Genomic DNA, 21611 nt, shown 5'->3' with positions numbered 1-21611 from the left:
AGGATACCCTCTGTAAACATAGCTCTTTATTTGTTGCTGCCATGTTTCTTCACAAGCTTTTTCCGTAGACGAGATCCGGCGAGTTCTTAGAAATTGGGAAACAGGCAGATTCTTTATGAGGGACAGCAGATGAAAGCTGCTAAATAACAGAGCATCTGTAGGTTTTTTAAACACACTGGTATTTATTTGCCCTGATTCAATGTTAATCCAGAGATCCAAGAAAGAGAGTGCATTCTTGCTGATGGTATGAGTGAATTGTATTCTTGGGTCTATTAAGATGAGTGTACATATATTGTTAATCAACGCGGTCTCTGATTTGTTCCAAATGAGGAAAATGTCATCAATAAATCGACGGAAAAACACAAATCCTTCTTGCCATGTGGAATCTGAAAGGATAAAATCATTTTCAAATTTGGCCATGCATGTATTAGCCTAGGCTGGAGCTCCTGGAAAACCCATGGAAGTTCCGTTTAACTGTATATAGAATTCCCCATTCCAGTTGAAGTAGCTGTTCTGTAAGCAAAATTCCAAAAATTGAAGAATAAAACTTTTGGGTGCATTCAAGTCATCTTGTCTTAATAAGGCCCATTCCACTGCTTCAAGTCCGTTGGCATGTGGTTGGAGGTGTAAAGTGCCACCACATCAATGGTGCACAAGATCCAATTCTCAGTTGATTCATCATTGACAGTCTTCAAACTTCGTAAGAAATCCATTGTATCTTCTACATAAGTTCTCCAGTTTTGGACAAACGGTTGGAGGTAGGCGTCGATGAAACGCCCTGGTTTTTCAAAAAAGGATTCACATCCGGAGACAATTGGTCTGAATGGAGGATTGACTATGCTTTTGTGTATTTTAGTTAGTAAGTAAATTCTGGGTCTCCGTGGGAATTGATTAGTCAGATATTTTTTGGTGGATGAATCAATCCAGTGAAGTTCCTCTGCTTTTTCTAAAATTAAATTGAGGACTTTCGTGATTTCCACGGTGGGATCCTCTGGTAGACGTCCATAAATTGCCTCATTGTTAACGTGTTCCAGAACTTTGCTTTCATAATAATCTGTGTCCATCATCACGAGGCCACCCCCTTTGTCGGCTTTTTGAAACGTAATACGTGGATTTCTTGCTAATGTTGACAATGCACTATATTCTGCTCTACTCACATTTTTGAATTTTTTGGAATATTGGATATTTTTTAGGTCTTTTTTGACAAGTAATTCGAAAGTATCCAAAGTTTTATGTGATACTGGAGCCATGAATGAACTTTTTGGTTTGAATATAAATGGTGATGTTTCTTCGTAGGAGTCTTTTGGACAAATGTTGGTGAAAAAATTCCGTAATCTTAATGATCTCATGAATTTATAAAATGCAACTTCTGTCTCTAATTCAGTCGTATTATAAATGCTCACAAACGATGTTCCTTTGTTCAATACTTTTTCCTCCAATTCTGTCAGTTGAACAGTAGAAATATTCATTATGAGACTTTGGTTTGGCTCATCAACCCTTTCTTGCTTTTTTCTTTTTCTTTGTCCTCTCCTTGTATTGACGATCCACTTGTTTTGTTTTGATCCTGGTCTTGGGTTTGTTCTGGTGGTCGACCCTGGTCCTTGCCTTCTTCCAAAAAAGAAACACTAGAAGTAGTAGCAAGTGTGCTTTCTTCTGATGGTTTTCCAAATATTTTAGCGCTCTCCGTACTTTTGAAGGGTGTTCTAGATGTGTCAATTTCTGATTCAGAACTTCTGTGGACTACTACTATGAACATTAAAGAAACTTGAAGGTAAAGGAACCTTGCCATTGGTCGCCCACAACTCTAGTGTACCAGTTCCTGCTGCCTGCCAGTTCCTGCTGCCTGCCAGTTCTTGCTGCTTGCCAGTACTTGCTGCTTGCCAGTCTCTGCTGCCTGCCAGTTCTTGCTGCCTGCCAGTCCCTGCTGCCAGCCAGTTCTTCAGCACTGGGGCAAGGAAGCAATTTCTATGTAATACATGCAGAGATGATAATGATGAAAAATATACATGTATGCTAGATAACAGAGAATAGATTTATGAAAGAGTAACAAAACGCAATCTAGCAATCACAGCAGATAAGAGCCACACAAACACACTCACCACATCTCCCTTTCCACAATACAATCCAAATAAATGCAAAACACACGCTACCATGCCACAAAACACAAGCTAAAACCCCAATACCAAACAAGCTGGCTAGCCAGGCCAACAAGAGGTAAAAAGAGTACCAACAGGAAAGCATGATAGGAAACCAAACTAAAAAGAGAAACAAAGCTGTGGGAGGTAATTCCACAGGGAACACTCAGCAGAAACATTGCCCTCCACCCTTACCCGTAGTAAGGGTGGTAAGTGTGACGAAAAAGTGCACACAGAACCTAGAACGGAACAACGTAGTTACACAACCTCCTAGAATAGAAACATTAAGTCACCCAGAGGGTGGAACGTGAGGAAAAAAAATCCACACAAACCACTATGCAAGCAATAATCTCAGCACTTCCCCCAACCCAACGCTAGACGAGGTGGAAAGTGTGGGGAAAACACCACACGGCACAATCAACACCCAGAAACTTCAGAACTTCCCCCAACACCAGTCGGGGTGGCATGTGTGGGCAGGGGTTCCAAACAGAACTTGTAAAGACTCCAAGCAGTAGTAGAGAAAAAAACCATCATGTTTTCCAACTTTTAAGAAGAATCTACCAATCCTCATATCACAAGCAACACAGCGCAAAGACGACCCAACTCAAAGCAGTATGAAAAATTATGACTAAAGAACAAGCAAACAATACTGAAACACTTATACTAAATCAAATGAAAACTGCCAACCTGCGGGAAAAAGAAGGAAAAAAAAAAGAGAAGTGCAGCACGAAACAACCAGTATAACATCATGAACGGAGGAGGTCCTTTTAAAACATGGTGCAAACACAGCGCAGTAATGGTTGACAATATATAAATGTCTAACAACCGTAGAAGAATAAAAAAGGCTCCTTGGATACATGAGGGGGAAAAAAACAGTACCTTAAGTGTGCCAAACGGAATGCGGTTGAAAAAAATTAAGATTCATTATGCAAAGTCCCAGATGGCTTGAGCCACAGACCAATGCAGGAGGAGCAGGAGGTTTAACAAATTGAAAACAATACCTGCGGTGAAACACAAGGATCGACTACACCGATCCGAAGTCGAGGATCCACTGCACCGATCCGAAGTCCATGAAGTAAAACAAAAACACTTGTCGAGTCCAATGAACTTTATAAAGAAAAAAAAACACGTGGATGGCAGAACACAAAATATGCTGGGAACTCCACATGAGCTATTGGTGGAGGCCAAGCGCAAGCTGGCGGCACGCATAGTAGCTCTGAGCCGGGTGGCCCACAGCGCATTGAAGCAGCTGGGCGTGCAACAGCAGGCAGAATGCTGCGTAGAGACAGGAGCGTGATGGGGATCTCACAGAAGGAGAAAAGAACGTCATAAGGTATTCCTCTGCTCTAGCGCGCAGCAGTAGAAGATTGTAGGTGCGCAAGCAGAATTTTAAAAATACACGGTTGGCAACAGTTCAGCGTTGCCTTTAATAATGTCAAAGAAAGTGACAAAAACAAACAAAAAAAACATAAAAACTCACCGCAGGAATGTCTTGCCATCGGCTAAAACGGGTCCCAAAAGAAAGTGCCCTGGCAGAAACTCAAATTCCACAATCAACACAGTGCAGGCAATGAAAGAAACACTGCAAAATGAGATACCGAGCAAGCGCAAAAACACGGGCAGGGTTTGTAGCTCCAGTGTAGTTGAAATGTAGACGGCAGAGTTTGCAACAGACAAGTTGGGGCAAACCAGGTAGAATCTAGGACTTGGGCAAACCAGGTAAAATCTAGCACTTAAGTGCTCGCAGCTTATATCTAGGTCACAAATGATACTGTCCCAATGCAGGTTACTGAGGATCAGGACGGAAAAAGTACATTTAAAGCAGGAGGCAGTAGAAAAACGAGGAGCAGGAACCGGTCACTGCTGTGGGAATCTGCACTTTCTGGAAACACTCTCACCAGGCAGCAAAGAAGTGACACCTCTTTAAAGCAGCAAGAGAAAGAGGCAACACGACAGGCAGGTAGCAGGACACAGACATCTCTTCCAGGTTACAACAGGCAGGATGAAGTGGAAGGCAGCAAGAACTGGAAGGCAGCAGGGACTGGCAGGCAGCAGGGACTGGCAGGCAGCAGGGACTGGCAGGCAGCAAGAACTGGCAGGCAGCAAGAACTGGCAGGCAGCAAAGACTGGCAGGCAGCAGGGACTGGCAGGCAGCAGGGACTGGCAGGCAGCAGGGACTGGCAGGCAGCAGGGACTGGCAGGCAGCAGGGACTGGCAGGCAGCAGGAACTGGTACACTAGAGTTGTGGGCGACCAATGGCAAGGTCACTGGTTGGACTCAGGGGTGCCAGCTTTCTTTACATAAGTAGTTTTAAGTTCCTTTACCTTCAAGTTTCTTTAATGTTCATACGGAACACTTTTTGAAGCGTAAAGGGTGTTGGTGTGCAGATCTGAGTCTGCTGAGCGCCCTCTCCCTCCTCGTTGCGGTGGAGCTACAGGGCTATGCGGCCCTCTTGCATGGGCTCAAGCCATGCCCCACCCTCAGACAACTATTCATAATACCAGCAGTTTAACGTCCTTTTCAAATCAACACATTTTGCCTCATATTATTCTACCCACTTGAATGCTACTCCCTTTTCCATCATAATCCAAATAATCACTGGGCTATTTACTAATTTCCTGAAACACTTTGAGTAGAACGTCGGAGTCCCATGTGCCCGGACATGATTGTATCGTTTCGGACACCTGTTCTCACCTTTCCAAGACACATGCACAGTGATGTGGCAAGCTGGAAATTGTAGTACCTCCCGTGTGCCTCACATGTCAAACCCGGGTACTTTGGAAGGCCACTGAAGACAAGGATTTGGTGAGCAGAATCTGTTTGCTTCCACCATCATCAAACCATACTTGTCCATGAAGGAATCAACTGTCATCCACACATGCTGATTCTATTGCACACAATGGTTAGACGAAAGAAAGCTTGTGTGTGACCAGAGTGGAGAGGGCACAGGGGAGACAATAAAATCATGAATTAGTGCTAGCATGCAAACTCAATTGTGACATGTCACTGCCACATATCATTAAATCAATATTTATCCTCATTCAATTAGAAACGTATATGAGTATATCAGTGTGTGTACTTAGCATTGCTGCCATACAACAATCTGTGCATCCCATGTAGACCAAACTGGATATCTGAAACCGTAGCAGATGACACCTCTGCAAGAAGCAAAGACTGGCCTGGATCAAGGATACAATAGGGTACACATCAGGACATGCAGCACAATTAAGGGTGCCTTTGGAGAATTAAACAAACATTTATGGTTCCTGCACTGTACTGGTGAAACCATGATGCACAAACCAGTTTAGGTGTGTTGCTCAATACTAATGTGTTGCTTGTGCCACAACAATCCTGTGAAGAAACATGTGGCAATGCCAGAGCACAAGGAGATACGAGACACAGTGAACATGATGAGGAAGAAGTGGGACATACTCCTACTACTGCCATTACTGGTAATTCTGAATTGTCACACACGTTACATTGTTCTTGTAAAAAACACATTGCAGAAATTATATTTAGTGAAAAGTGTTTCTGTAAAGTGACACCTATGCCCTAGCAGATGTACTCCCAGCCTAATCCAACTATCACAAACCATAGCTACACATTCCTACCACCTACCATAACAACACTTCTGTGCTCCTTAAGCATCTCTTTACCACCCAGGCAAATCCCAAATATCCCATCCCCTAGTGTCCCACAACCTAACCTAACCCCAACCATCCCTATGCCCACACAGCTCTCTCCTACCACCAACATAAATCCCCAATATCCATGCTCTAGCTTCGCTATCCTACTCACCATCCTAACTTCAACATAATCTGTGCCTTTTATATTGTGAGAAATTGGGTTGTTGGTTGACTGGAGTGCAAGCCATTCTCATGCAACAGCCTCATGCAACAGCCACAACCCCTGTCAGGGTAAACCACAAAGTCACTAAATTAACCTGTGCCTAACCCTCTGGTAGCTTGCACAAAATCAGTCAGGCTTAACTTAGAGGCAAAGCGAAAAATAATTTATGCAGCACTACAACAGTAATATAGTGAAAACACAACACAAGAAAAATCCCACACCAATTTAGTAAAATGTAAGAAATTATTTAACACAAAAAGGACACAAATCCAATCAGGAGAACTGGAGATCTGCAAGAGGAGCTGGACTGATGCCATACTAAAGGTCCAGGACCTGGGAGGCACCACTTGGGGACCAGGAACTCACTCCAGGAGAGGCCTGCAGGGCTCAAGCAGGTGCAGTGTAGTAGGCTAGCTGGGCAACTGCAGGAGGCCTCTGGAGTTTTTAAAGTCCCTGTAGCTCTAAACAGAAGGTCAGTCAGCGGACACTTGGTGCCCCTTCATGTAGCTTGGGTTGAAGGGAGCAGGTTCAGTCTTCCTTCTCTGACGAGCAGGGCAGACCTCCAGCAGCAGGGCAGTCCTTCTTCTGTAGTATCCACTGGTCCAGGAGTGTCCTGAAGAGTGGGTCTGAAGATCATAGTCTTATACCTGATGCCAACTTTGAAGTGGGAGAAACGTCTAGACTTTTCCTCACACACAATGATCTGGAATTTCCTCCCTGCCTGCCCTGGTCCTAGGATGCCTGGGGGCACAATAGGCTAGTGTGAAGTTCGCTGTGTATATGCTGAGGCAGTGTCTTTGAAGTGCCCCCCCTCCACTCCCCCTTATGGTTCTTTACTGCACTGCCTTGCGTTTGTTCACTCCAGGGAACCACAGAAAGAGCTGATCGTACACCCGGTGGTCTTTGGTGCAATATATGTAAAAGCTCAGCGCTCTCTAGGGCTCCAGGCAATGAAGTCTCTCATTCTCCTTAAAGGCGTGAGACAGAGTATAGAACACCGGCAGGGTGATGGTTTGACCAACGTGAATGGGGTAACAACTCCCGGCAGGAAAGATGCCCATGTACACAGAATCAGTTTGTTTGGGAGGAAGAAAGTGTATAGTGGAGTGACACAGAGTTAGAAGCTGCTCACTCACATGCCACGCCGTGGTGATGGTAATGAGGAACACAATCTTGATAGTAGGGATCCATAAGGAACAGCTGTGAAGCAACTCGAACGGAGTGCACATCAGATATATCAGGACTAGATTAAGGGCCCATTGGGGCATTACAAAAGGAGATGGTGAAAGAAGTGTTGCACTTCTTTAAAAAAATCACATCACAACTGGTGACCTAAACAATGAGGGGTGATATGGTAACTATATGAGGGCAGAAAGATAACACTTAACTGTGCCCAAAGCAAAGCTTAGCCAGGTAAGAAACAGAACAAATAACATAACTTGGCCTGATGGGGGTCAATATGGCATGTGCCACACCTAACCACAAATTATTTCCAACAACAGGAGTTTGCAGTTTTCATTCAAGGACACCTGGCTGCCAAGATGACATCAACCACCGCTTAATGTCAAAGCATGAAAATGGAGATTGCAAAGGCCTGGGTGCAAAACCCTGCCATGTTGCTGTTACAGCATGTCCTCCTGGAGGACAGCCTTATGCTCAAGGCCAAGAGTCCTGGATACCGCACTCTCCGTGCCCAATACGGAGACACTCAGATGACTTGGACTCGGTCGGTCCTGATCTTCTTGAGAACTCAAGGCAGGAGAGGTATCAGCAGAAAGGCATACAGGAGTCCTGAGTTCCACTGGAGGCGGAACACGTCTCCAAGTGAGAGATGTCTTGGAAACTCACATGAATAGAAGTGCTGAGATTGCGTGATCCAGGTAGTGGCAAACAGATGGAGCCAAGGTTCTCCCCATTTGCAGAAGAGACCTCGTGCAACCTCTGGTTATAGCTGCTTTTCGTAATCCGCTAGGCTTAGATGGTTGGGCTCCTAAGCCCTTGTATTCAATCAGCCTACCACATGGTTCACCACCAGGAAAATATCTTGGTGGTGCAGTTATTTTCTGAGGATCAAGGCCTCTTGGCACAAGATCTATGATACCCAACCGGCCCTATTTGGTGCAGTACCACATGGAGGTGGTGTTGTCCCTGAGCATCTGCACCAGCCTCCCCTTGATGGACGGAAGGAAGGTTTTGAAATGCCAAGTGGATGGCCCTCAGCTCCAGAAGGTTGACAGGGAGTCAGGACTTCGGCGGAGACCAGAGTCCTCTGATCTCCACCTATCCCAGATTGCCATCCAAAACCAGTACTGATGCCTTTGTGATTACTGTCATTTCTGGGTAGGGAAGGGAGAAGGGTCTGCCACTGACCCAATCACGATCCAGTAACCACCACTGCAAACTTCTTACAATCTCCTCCGAAAATGTAATGTGGGTGGAGAGCTTCCCTTGATACTGGGCCCACCGGACATTGGATCCCACTGCCGAGCCTGTATATGCTACCTGGTGTGCTCAACAAGTAGGATGTGGGGATGCCATCAATCCCAGCAGCCTCAGAGTCTACCTAATTGAAATTCAGGAAAGATCGGGATCATACCCTGAATGTCCACGTCTCTTTTTCCCCATTGGAAAGGCACGAAATAGAACCTTATCCAGAACGGCTCTGATGATGGAGAGCATCTGATCTGAGAAAGAGTTAGGGACACATTAATAGTCAATCTCAAAGATGATAAAGATTAAGTGTAGTTGAGATGTGGTTGATGACATCCCAGGGTGAACCCGCCTTCAACAGCCAGTCGCAGAAGTAGGGGATGACTGGCACTCCTGACCTCCGAAGGTGTGCTGCTACCACTGCTGTCACTTATGTGGACACCTGAGGGGCGCTGGTGAGACCAGAGGGGAGTACAGCAAACTGAAATAGTTCCTCTCCCTCCATGGACCGCAGGGAGCAAGGATGGGCTGGCAGGATGGGTACAAGAAATATGCATCCCGCAGATCTAACTCCACCATTCAGTCTCCAGGGCAGACACGACCTGGGCCAGGGTGAGCATTTTGAATTTCTTCTTCAGGAGAAAGACATTGAGAGGGGCAGATCTAGAATAGTCCGAAGACCTCTGTCCTTTTTGGGCTCCAAGAAGTAGTGGCAATATCAACATCACCCTAATTCTGGCACTGGCACCCTCTCGACAGCCCCTCTGACCAAAAAGGCTGGCCATTCCTGACACAAAAAGAAGAGATGTCCTTCGTCAGTCACTGAGGGGACAGTGGAAGGTGTGGCAGAGAAGGGAGAAAGGGCAAGGCATTTCCCTTGTGAACAATCTGTAGGACCCACCAGTCAACCATGATAGCTTTCCAGTCTGGTAAGAATCAGTGGTTTCTGCCTCTCACCAGGTGGCTGTGTCTCTGTAAGCGCATGATAAAATGGTTTGGCTGGTAGGGCACAGCAGGCGGCAAAGCCAGCACAGGCGTTGATGTGCCCAGGGCCGGCGTGAGTTGGCATACGTCCAAATAAGAGGCAATGTAAGCGTTAAGGGACCAGCTGGAGCCGATGACGAACTTACCAGCGGTATCCCAGTTGGAAGGCTTCTTGGCTCCTTGGGGCCCAAAGGCACGCCAGGAGGAGTTGACCGGGATCCAAAGAGCAGGAGCATGGCTGTGTGGAACTCTTTCATCTGACGTGGCGTGGCCGAGGTCCCCAAAAACTCAGGTTGTGCCAGAACTAGCCCACAGAATCAGCACGCCTTCGGAAGTGAGAAGGGTGGCACTGCCTTTTCGTCTGTTTGAGCTTCAGGTGTTTTTTACCTTTTCCATGAGGACTCAAAATGCGATGAAGACCGACCTCTGGAGCAGCTCTGATAACTCCGGAAATGTGATCAAGAGCGAACTTTGGGTGTAGAATCGGACATCGAAAGGTCCTGTAGTGGACTCTTGGCGACGTAGATTTTGTGTCACTTTTTCTTGATGCACCGTCTTAGCAAACCTTGGAGTTATGTCTCGAACACAGACACACCTGATGGGGATCTGTTTGCGAAAGTCCCTGCAGGAATTGAAACGCTGACTTTTTAGAGGGTGAAATCCTTTGCACATGATAGAAATGTAGGTGAAGGTTCGAGGTAAATGTATACACACAATGCCAACAGCGGCCGACCACAGGTGTTTGCACCTCAATTCAGTCTGATAAAGTTTAGTGTCCTGTGCATGCGCTTCCGGCACTTGCCGCCGTTCAGTGCCACAGGAGACCAGTGAACAGGAAATTCTTCGAAAAGAAGGTGCACCAGGAAATGCAAATAATTCAATTTCACTAGATTGGGTCCATCATCTTCCTTTATTATTCAAAAATATTGCACAAAAGGTTTTTGAAAGTCAGCCAACGCATTTCGTTCCTGGAAGCATAGGAACATCTTCAGGGCTGAAACTATCACATAAAAGACAATAAAAATCAACACATATGAAACATGTAAAATGACATTACATACTTACAAATAAAAAGACACACAACACATTTGGATCTCTATGAGTCTCATAGAGATCACACCCAAAATTACAGGTAATAATCACATAACACACCACACACAAGTCACACTGGAGATACTTTACCAATAAGCAACCCACAAGTACATATATTTAAAGTCATCATGAATCTCATAACGCTCCCAATTAGTTTAAAAATTCACCCCAATTACACCCACCTATATACAAGTATTAATTACATGTAGAATATTATACAACATCCTATCCCACCTCACGAGAGTGTACCATGAAAACATACGTTTAAATAGGTCAGCAGCATTGTGATAGAGAAAGAGGAACACAAAAGCACCCTGGTTCAAATGTCTGCACGTTTTAAAAGGACAGTTACGCTCTACTAATTGTTCATCATAATAAAGATTCCAAGCCACTAGTGTAGCATAACGGGCACTCTATTTCTCATATATGTTGTTATTTGCAGACGGTTTTCACCTTAATGTGTAGTGTAGAGTATTCACAATATTTTAAAATATTGGTTGTAGTACCATCCTGTGGCACTCGTCATATCGCGGGGTTATATTCATCCCGTCCAGAGATGGTGTAAGGGGCCGAAATCATGACCCATCACGAAACTTAAATGGGAAAGAAACCTTTAGCCCAATCATGTAAAAAGCCTCACGTTGCGAGTATAGTAAGTAAACTCGCAATTGGACCAACATTGAGTGAGTTGTACCCTGCCCTGTATCCTGTCACGGATGCCCAGAATAAATGGTCACCCGAGTTTTCCAACCTTCCTCACTGGCATTGTCGAAACAAAAAGTAAAATTCATCACCATACTTCAACACATGACAGCCTATATCCACAAACTCCCCGGAATACCTCTTTAAATTTCTGAGTATTCCAAAATTGGTTAACGATTGGAAAGGCAAAGCCAACTCAAACCATCAGTATGTTCTGCTTGATGAGAGTTAATCAATATAATTTATAGTCGTATTTCCCCAAAAGTCATTTCACAGGGCATATCTATATAACTTCTCCCTACCACCATTAAGTGTTCCAAAATAAATTGTTTGGTGCAATTCTGACACACAATAAATAAAAGCAGCCATGAATATATATAAAACGAACCATCTCTCTGCATCACATAAAGGAGACACACATCCAACCAATCAGTTTTTATCCCAAAGTTTGTACTTGACCACACCGAGACCAAAAATGTCTCATCCACGTAGTCACACATAGTGTGCCAAAACGGCTCGATTTCAAATCAGTGTTTATCCCAAAGTTCGTACTTAACCATACCGAGGCCAAAAATGTCCGTCCATGTAGTCACACATAGTATGCAAAAATGGCACGATGTCCCCACCGCCTTGACATACCCCAATACTCCTCCCCTTTTTTGCATCGATAAACATCCATTCCAAATACACTTACCCGAGTCCTGCAAGCTATCAAAAGTATCCTGCGGTCTGAATTCATACGGACGTGCCATATTTCCTCATTTTAAGGACTAGAAAGACATAATGTGGCACGCCTACGTGAACCGGAAATATGAGGTCAGTTTTGTGATGAGGCTAGCAACCGAGTAAGCCATTATTGAATGGCAGTTGCCCTCCTAATTTCCTATGTGTATTGTAAACAATGCACAAATAGATGCCAGTGTCATCTATGAATACATATCTAACTAAATGTATCTAATAAAGTGAAAATGTATATATTAATACAGAATCCGGTGGGGGACTAGTATGTATTGTATTGTATACATCTAATGTGATACTCCTACGCGAACAGGAGAAAAAATGCCGGTCACGTGGCAAGGGGAGCAACTGAAGATGCCATGATGGGATAGTAATCGTGTCCCACAGACCCATTGTGTTCTATATATAAAACACATTCAAACACTATGTTGTCTATAATTAGATATCCAGCCAAATGTAACTGGTGAAGTAGAAATATGTACTGAAGTGAACAAAGGTGGAGGGCACATTTGTAAAGAATTCAATATATCCAGTGTCAGCCTATAGCACATACTATAACAGTAAGGGGCAACCATGATTCTGAAGCTGCCACGTTGGGGGAATATCCCCACATTTCTCCTTAAGTGGTTCCAAAATAAATATTAAGAGTACTGATGGGGGAAACGGACTAAAACACTTCTATTCAATGCCAAGGTTATGTACTTAAATTCGTACCTCATCATCAAATCCACGACAATACTACAGTGTGGAAGACACCACCATTCTAAAGTAAAAGGGACAACCAATTAAGGTTATTATACTGAGAATAACCAGGACATTGATAAGGACCAAAGTATGACACGTACTTCAACCACTACTGGATCTATAGTATATTCTTAAAATGGTAGAAGGCGTGATTATCTATGATTGAGAAACCGGACACCTGTTTGTGTAGCAAGTAAATAATAGCAAGGTAACAATATAAAAAGCAAGTAGCAAAGAAAGAACCCATATATTGACGTGAAGAGGTCCAAGGTGAATATACGTAACCCAATCATACAAAGACATCGAGTCACACAAAAAAGACTCCTAAGCATAAAGCCTCACATTCAGTTCTATAAGTTGAGTGCTAGAGACTAATCAGCACAGAACCTCAAACGAAAGAACTTGCATCGTTATATCCGCAAAAGTGTTTTTAGTCCCTTCCCCCCATCAGTTCTCTAAACATTTATTTTGGAACCACTTAAGGAGAAATATGGGGGTGTGAAACCTTGACCTCCGGTCCAGGCCAGCACTCTCCCCAGCAGCTCAGCTTCACCGCCGCATCGCCTCAGTGTAGGGTCCTTCCGTGAGCAGTGTTCATGCCAGCAGCTTTTCCCAGCTCCAAAGGTGTTTCTCCTTGTTGCCACTGTTCTTATTTCTCCTTACTCCTCCAGATTATTGTACTGTATTAAGTGTATTGTCTGCATTATTGTATTCATTACTTAGTGTAATTTTGCTTACTTTCCCAGCCGCCGTTGCCCCTGCGGCCGCTCCCCCCAACACAGCCCCCGCTCCTGCCTCCCTACCTCTGGTCACGCCCCCCCCTCCCCTACTTAATGGTGGCCGCTGCGCAGTCGCGCTGCTGGAGTGCCGAAGGTGCGCCTAAGGCAAGCCTGCCTGCGCCCGTCCGCAACCCGACCGCGACCAGCGCCAGGATGGAACCCTGAATCCACGTCCTCCCACCGCTACGACTCCGCCGCCCTCCCCGCACTCAACTGCGGAATACTCAGAGACTGCCAACAGGCCTCGCCGAACTCGACCCACGGCCAGTTCTCCTGCCTCCACTGCTGCCAGACCTTCACCACCATCGACCTCCGACACCTGCACCAACGACACCCTGAGATGCATCCTCCTCAACGTGCACTCCGTACACAAACACGCCATAGAGATCTGGAACCTACTCGACTCCCTCTCGCCCGACATCGCCGTCTTCACAGAGACCTGGAACAACGCCGCCTCAGCACCCGACATCAACACCGCCATCCTGGTCGGATACAAGATCCAGAGGAAGGACAGCTCCAAACACCTGGAAGTGGGCCTTGCCATCGCCCACAACAGCACCCTCCACTTCACCACCTCCAGCGAAATCTGCCCCTCCGCCGAACACCTGCACTTCCAGATCCAGACCAGCCCCTAAACCACAATCTGAGGAACCCTTGTCTACAGACCCCCCCCCCCCCGGCCCCAGGAAACCCTTCGCCGCCACCATCATAGACTTTATCGCACCTCACGTCATAGCATCCATGAACTACATACTCATTGGAGACCTGAACTTCCACCTCGACAACCCCAGCGACGCCAACTCGATCATCCTACGGGACATCCTTGCCAACATCGATCTCAACAAACTCGTCACCACACCTACGCACAGAGCAGGACACACCCTCGACCCCATCTTCGCCTCAGGCAACAGCGTTCACTTCAGCCACACAACGCAACCACCATGGACCGACCATCATGGCATTCACTTCACTGTCGACAAACCCAAGGCACCAAAACCATTCCCCGCGCACCACAAAGGAACTGGAGCGAGGTTACCAACGAGCAACTGAACTCCACCCTCATCCGAGACAACCCCACCTGGACATCCGACTCAAACATCGCAGCCAGAGCACTCCACACCTGGGTCTCCAACTGCCAAAACGATCTCGCCCCGCTACGCAACCCGGGCAAACAGCGCCACAGGAAAGCTGTTTGGTTCACCACCGATCTCCAAGAAGCCAGGCACATCTGCAGACGCCTGGAAAAGAACTGGAGAAACCCCAAGACAACCGACAGCTATTCCACCTACAAGGCGCCATGACTGACTACCACATCCATTTCAGAAGAACCAAAACTAATATCATCCACAACAAAAACCTCGCCAACTCCAAGGCACGTTTCATTGTCAGTCAGGAATTCACCAACCCACACAGCGAAGCCACAGACATCACCCCATCCCAAGACCTCTGCGACAAGCTTGGAACCTACTTCCACCTCAAGATCAGAACACTCTACGACAACTTTGTCGACCGCCCACAAGACGCAACAGCCGGACCCCCGCCCCACAGAGACACCAGCCAGCCCACCATCTCCAACTGGACACCTATCAAGACCGAGGACACAGCCACGACCACAAAAGGCATCCACTCGGGGGCCCCCACGACCCCTGCACCTCTACCACAGGGCCGCAGACACCATTGCACCTGAACTGCAGCGGACCATCAACACCACCTTCTCAACAGGCACCTTCCCAGATGACTGGAAGCACACAGAAGTCAGACCCCTGCTCAAGAAGCCCAAGGCCGACCCCACCGGCCTCAAGAACTACCGGCCCATCTCGCTCCTCCCCTTTGTAGCCAAAGTGACAGCGAAAACAGTCAACAGGGAACTGACACGACTTATCGAAGAGAACGCCGCCCTCGACCCATCCCAAACCGGTTTCCGGAGCAACCACAGCACCGAGACCGCCCTACTCGCCACCACAGATGACATCCGCACCCTCCTGGACCAAGGCCACTCCGCAGCCCTCATCCTCCTCGACCTGTATGCAGCCTTCGACACCGTCTCTCACCGCACACTGATCGACAGACTACACGACGCCGGCATACAAGGAACTGCCCTGAACTGGATCCGATCGTTCCTCACTGGAAGAAGCCAAAGGATCAGACTACCGCCCTTCCTCTCCACCCACACGGAAATCACCTGCGGTGTCCCGCAGGGGTGACCACTGAGCCCAACCCTTTTCAACATCTACATGACCCCCCTCGCAGCCATCGTCCGACAACACAGCCTCAACATCGTATCCTACGCCGACGACACCCAGCTCATACTCTCCCTCACCCGAGACCCAACCAACACCAAACTCAACTTCCAGAGAGGGATGCAGGACGTCGCAGTCTGGATGACCAACAGCTGCCTAAAACTCAACGCCGAAAAGACAGAAGTCCTCATGCTTGGAACCACCCCCTCAGCTTGGTACAACACCTGGAGGGGCACCACCCTCGGAAGCCCACCTACCCCCTCAGACCATGCCAAAAACCTCAGCATCGTACTCGATTCATCACTCGCCATGAACCGACAGGTGAGCACCGTCACCTCAAGTTGCCTTAACACCCTCTGCATCCTCCGAAAGACCTTCAAATGGATCCCTCCCGGAGTCAAGGAAGACAGTCACCCACACACTCATCACCAGCAGACTGGTCTTTGGAAACGCTCTCTCGCCGGCATTAACAAGTCCCTACTCCGCAAACTCCAGACAATACAGAACACTGCGGCTAGACTCGTCCTCTGCATCCCCCGGCACGAACACATCAGCCAGCACCTGCCGAGCTCCACTGGCTCCCCGTGGAGAAGAGAGTCACCTTCAAGATCCTCGCTCACGCCTACAAATGCCTACATAACAACAGACCCAAATACCTCAACAACAGAATAAACTTCCATGTACCCAATAGAAACCTCCGATCCGCCAACCTCGCACTAGCTGAAACCCCGTGCATCCACAGAGCAGGCAAAAGATCATTCTCTCACATTGCAGCCAAGACCTCAAACAAACTACTGACAGACATCAGACACGCCCCCACCACCCCCCCCCACCCCCCCGGCACGAACACATCAGCCAGCACCTGCCGAGCTCCACTGGCTCCCCGTGGAGAAGAGAGTCACCTTCAAGATCCTCGCTCACGCCTACAAATGCCTACATAACAACAGACCCAAATACCTCAACAACAGAATAAACTTCCATGTACCCAATAGAAACCTCCGATCCGCCAACCTCGCACTAGCTGAAACCCCGTGCATCCACAGAGCAGGCAAAAGATCATTCTCTCACATTGCAGCCAAGACCTCAAACAAACTACTGACAGACATCAGACACGCCCCCCCCCCTCCCCCCCCCCCCCCAAGACCTGGCTCTTCGGCTGTATGGATCTGCATCCCCCCCCGCCCCCCCCCCCCCCAGCTCCTTGAGACCCTCTCGGTGAGTAGCACGCTTACAATTCCCTGATTGATTGATTGAGTCTCCAACGTGGCGGCTTCTGAATCATGGTTGCCGCTAACAGTTATAGTGTGTGCAATAGGCTGACACAGGATATATTGGATTCATTACAAATGTGCCCTCCACCTTCGTTCACTTCAGCACATATTTCTACTTCACCAGTTACATTTGGCTGGATATCTAATTATAGACAACACTGGTGTTTGAATGTGTTTGATATATATAGAACACAATGGGACTGTGGGACACGACAACTATCCCATCATGGCGTCTTTAGTTGCTCCCCTTACCACGTGACCCGCATTTTTTCTCCGGTATGTGTAGGAGTATCACATCAGATGTATACAATACAATACATACTAGTCCCCACCGGGATCTGTATTAACATATACATTTTCACTTTATTAGATAAATTTAGTTGGATATGTATTTATAGATGACATTGGCATCTATTTGTACATTGTATACATTACACATAGGAAATTAGGGGGGAGACTGCGATTCCATCGTGGCTTCCTCGGTTGCTCACCTGATCACCTGACCGACCTCACATTTCCAGTTCATGTAGGCGTACCACATTATGTCTTTTTAGTCCTTATAACGAGGAAATATGACGCGTCCGTTTGAATACAGACCGCAGGATACTTTCGATAGCTTACAGAACTCGGGTAAGCGTATTTGGAATGGATGTTTATCGATGCAAAAAAGGGAAGGCGTATTGGGGTATGTCAAGGAGGTGGGGACATCGGGCCGCTTTTGCATATTATGTGTGACTACATAGACGAGTCATTTTTGGTCTTGGTATGGTTAAGTACGAACTTTGGGATAAACACTGATTTGAAATCGAGCCGCTTTGGCACACTAGGTGTGACTACGTGGATGAGACATTCTTGGTCTCGTTGTGGCCAAGTACGAACTTTGGGATGAACACTGATTGGCTGGATTTATGTCTCCTTTATGTGATGCAGAGAGATGGTTTGTTTTATATATATTCATGTCCGCTTTTATTTATTGTTCGTCAGAATTATACTAAACAATTTATTTTGGAACGCTTAATGGTGGTAGGGAGAAGTTATATAGATATGCCCTATGATATGACGTTTGGGGAAATGCGACTATAAATTGTATTGATTAACTCTCATCAAGCAGAACATACTGATGGTTTGAGTTGGCTATGCCTTTCCAATTATTAACCAATTTTGGATTACTCAGAAGGCTGTCGTGTGTTGGAGTATGGTGATGACTTTTACTTTTTATTCGGCAATGCCAGTGTGTAAGGTTGGAAAACTCAGGTGACCATTTATTCTGGGCATCCACAGCATCGGTGATAGGATAGAGGTAGGTGTACGACTCACTCAATGTTGGCCCAATTGCGTGTTTACCTATTATACTCGCAATGTGAGGCTTTTTACATGATTGGGCTAAAGGTTTCTTTCCCATATAGGTTTCGAGCTGGGCATGATTTGGGCCCCTTACACCATTTGTGGACAGGATGAATATACCCCTGTGATATGACGTTTGCCATAGGATGGTACTACAACCAATATTTTCAAACTACTGTGAATACTCTACACTACACATTAAGGTGAGAACCATCTGCAAATAACAACATATATGAGAAATAGAGTGCCCGTTATGCTACACTAGTGGCTTGGAATCTTTATTATCATGAACAATTAGTAGAGCGTAACTGTCCTTTTAAGACGTGCAGACATTTCAACCAGGTTGCTTTCGTGTTCCTCTTTCTCTATTACTATGTTGCTGACTATTCAAACGTATGTTTTCATGGTACACTCTCATGAGGTGGGATAGGATGTTGTTTAAAATTCTATATGTAATTAATACTTGTATATAGGTGGGTGTATTTGGTTTGAATTTTTAAACTAATTGGGAGTGTTATGGGATTCATGATGACTTTAAATATATGTACTTGTGAGTTGCTTAGTGGTAAACTATCTCCAGTGTGACTTGTGTGTGGTGTGTTATGTGCCAATTACTTGTAAATTAGGGTGTGATCTCTATGAGACCAAATGTGTTGTATGACTTTTTGTTAGTATGGAATGTCATTTTACATGTTTTATATGTGGTGATTTTTATTGTCTTTTATGTGATTGTTTCAGCCCTAATGAACTTCCTAGGCATCCAGGAACTAAACGCGTTGGCTGACTTTTTAAAACCTTTTGTGCAATATTTTGGAATAATAAAGGAAGATGATGAACTCAATCTTGTAAAACTGAATTGTTTTTATTTCCTGGTGCACCTTCCTTTCGAAGAAGTTCGAGGTAAATGTCTCTGAGAGACAAGAGGGAGCTTCTGATCCGAATCTGGAAGTGCAAAAAGAAAATAATTGATGTTAGCATGTGGGAGTGGTGCCTGCACATGCCTTGCATGTCATTTCTGGAGCAGAACGGTGCCAGTGCAGAGCTGCAAGGAGCCACCTTCCGGCATGCAGAGGTACTGCTGAAATGTTTCTGGATCCAGTCTAACGCCTGTGAAACATTCAAAAGGTGAGTAATCTGCAGCTAGAACACCCTATCAGAACTACCCTGCACAAAAATGTATGGTCATCCTACTTATTAAAAATGCCATCTGAAACAAATGGACACCATTATAGAGTAAAAGCTAGTTCCAGGAGGCAACTAGAATTGACTGGATTGCAATAGCATTTCATTAGATGTGGAAACACATGCACGCAACCATAATCTCTTCAAAACTGCTTAACTGAGAGTTCTAACAGGTTTGATTGACAGCAGGATACACTTTCGAATACAAACAAAAGAAGCAGTCTCATTCTTCAGACTTTGATTTTTCCACTAGCTGTCACTGAAGTCTCAAATAGCCATTTAAATGCCGTCTTGTTTTTGAGTTGCTCTGAACATTAGTCCTTGCTACTGGCAACACACAAGTTTGAAGAACCCGTGAAATAATTTTCTAATTCTTCTAATATGGATTTTTGCCAAATCACAAAAGAAATATTGCCAATCTCAGGACTTCCAGCCAACACAACAATTTACTCATCAACACAACAATTTACTCATCAAAGTACTGCACTAGGTGCCAGCTCTGCAATACAATAAAGATATTCAGCTCTCTGCCTGGAACCTTACAACACAAGCAATTTGCTTTATGCTTTAGATGAACTAAGTAACTCATTTACTCCGTTATAATACTTACGCATCCGTATGAATCCACCCCTGTCTGGCATACTGAAAGAGAAAATATATTTGTGATTCAACATTACAGAGAGACATATTCATGGGTTTCAGTATTACTGTAAGGCGAAAAGAAGACATTTATCACAGGAGGCAACACATGCTTTGATTAGCATGCTAAACTAACAGTATGCACTTGTGAAAACTAAATTTTTTCTTTGGAAACATAATTAAAATATGATGCACATGTAAAGGAGGATAAAAATTACCTTAATAGTTATCTCCTAAACTATAGCTCATCCTGGTCTCTTTCTCACAATGCAGAGAAGTCAGCTATTGTGTAAAATTACAGGTTCGCATTATAACACTCATCTTCCTATCATCATCAAACGAACATAAACGAGGTTAGCTGTAGGCACCGAGCCTGCAACACATGCATGTCATGTTTTTTTCCCCCAAGACTTTTATATAGCACAAACTAGACCCGAAGATATCCGGTATCAGAGCGCTTTACATGAGCACCAGTTTCGTTACAAATAAACACATTCATTTTTGTTAGGCACGGGGAAATTAAGTGATTTGCCCAGATTCACAGGATGCTGAGTGTCGCTGCCGAGACTCGAACATGGTTCACCAGCTTCGAGGTCGACCAGTAAGAATACGTCCTCTCCCCAATGTTGAATCACAAGTGGCACACCCCAAGCACTGGCAACGGTAAGCCTTTCCCCAGCTTCGCCAAACGTTTAAAGTGCTATTGTGTAGTTGTTCCATATTACAGTGTCCTGTAGTTCCTATATAACCTATACAGGATCCGCGAGTTCGGATAACATAAGCTATGGGTTTGGTGGCAGACTGGTTCCGAGCACCCCCACCAGATACGTTAGCCTGTTTGCGTTAGCTAGCTCACAGTGCCACTAAAATCTCCTCTTATTGGGGAGAGAATAGTTTCTGGGAACCTCAGAACAGGACAACCCTGATCCTTTAGGATCGTGGAAACAATATGCTACTTTCGCTCATTCACTCATGCTCACTTAGTTTGTCTCAGAGATACACAGAATAAACAGTCTGGGCGTTTCAATAAGGATTAATTGAAGAGTTATTATTCTAGTGTAGAATAGATGAGCTGCAACAACCATTAGACAGCAGCAGAGCTATATGATTAGCAAAAAGTAAAGGGATGGTATACCTCTACCATGTTGCAGTAATCATGAATATATACAAGTACATAGAATACATGATAATAAGAGCCTACTCCTACGATGTCTCTATAACTAGATATACACAAATGTACCTAGTATCTGTATAGGTGTTATGCCAAGAATCCCTCTAGGATCTAGTCCACCCCATTACCTGAGAATTAGAGAATGTGGGACCCCATCCTATTCTCGAGTTGGACACCCCGCAAGGGATGTTAGACCACTGCTAGCTAGAGCGTCTGCATGCAGGAACCTCAGCGTCTCTGGTCAGTGTGTCAGCCGGGAAGTCAAGGTCTCCTCTGTCTCTCTAAGCAAGACATGAGGTATATATACCCAC

At 45.6% G+C, this 21611-nt stretch overlaps 1 long non-coding RNA gene across 3 annotated transcripts in view; it reads right to left on the bottom strand.

Annotated features, from left to right (window-relative positions):
• The window catches only part of LOC146798582 (uncharacterized), a 277424-nt gene that overhangs the window by 207083 nt on the left and 48730 nt on the right, over nt 1-21611 (bottom strand). For all 3 annotated transcript variants that reach the window (XR_014969187.1, XR_014969185.1, XR_014969186.1), the window contains exon 3: nt 20101-20132. This is a non-coding gene — a long non-coding RNA (uncharacterized LOC146798582). The remainder of the gene's footprint in view (nt 1-20100; nt 20133-21611) is intronic.

The sequence above is a fragment of the Triturus cristatus genome, chromosome 9, assembly GCF_964204655.1.
Source record: "Triturus cristatus chromosome 9, aTriCri1.1, whole genome shotgun sequence".
NCBI lineage: Eukaryota > Metazoa > Chordata > Amphibia > Caudata > Salamandridae > Triturus > Triturus cristatus.
Note: the sequence above shows the minus strand (reverse complement) of the source record. Positions and strands in the feature narration are given on the sequence as shown.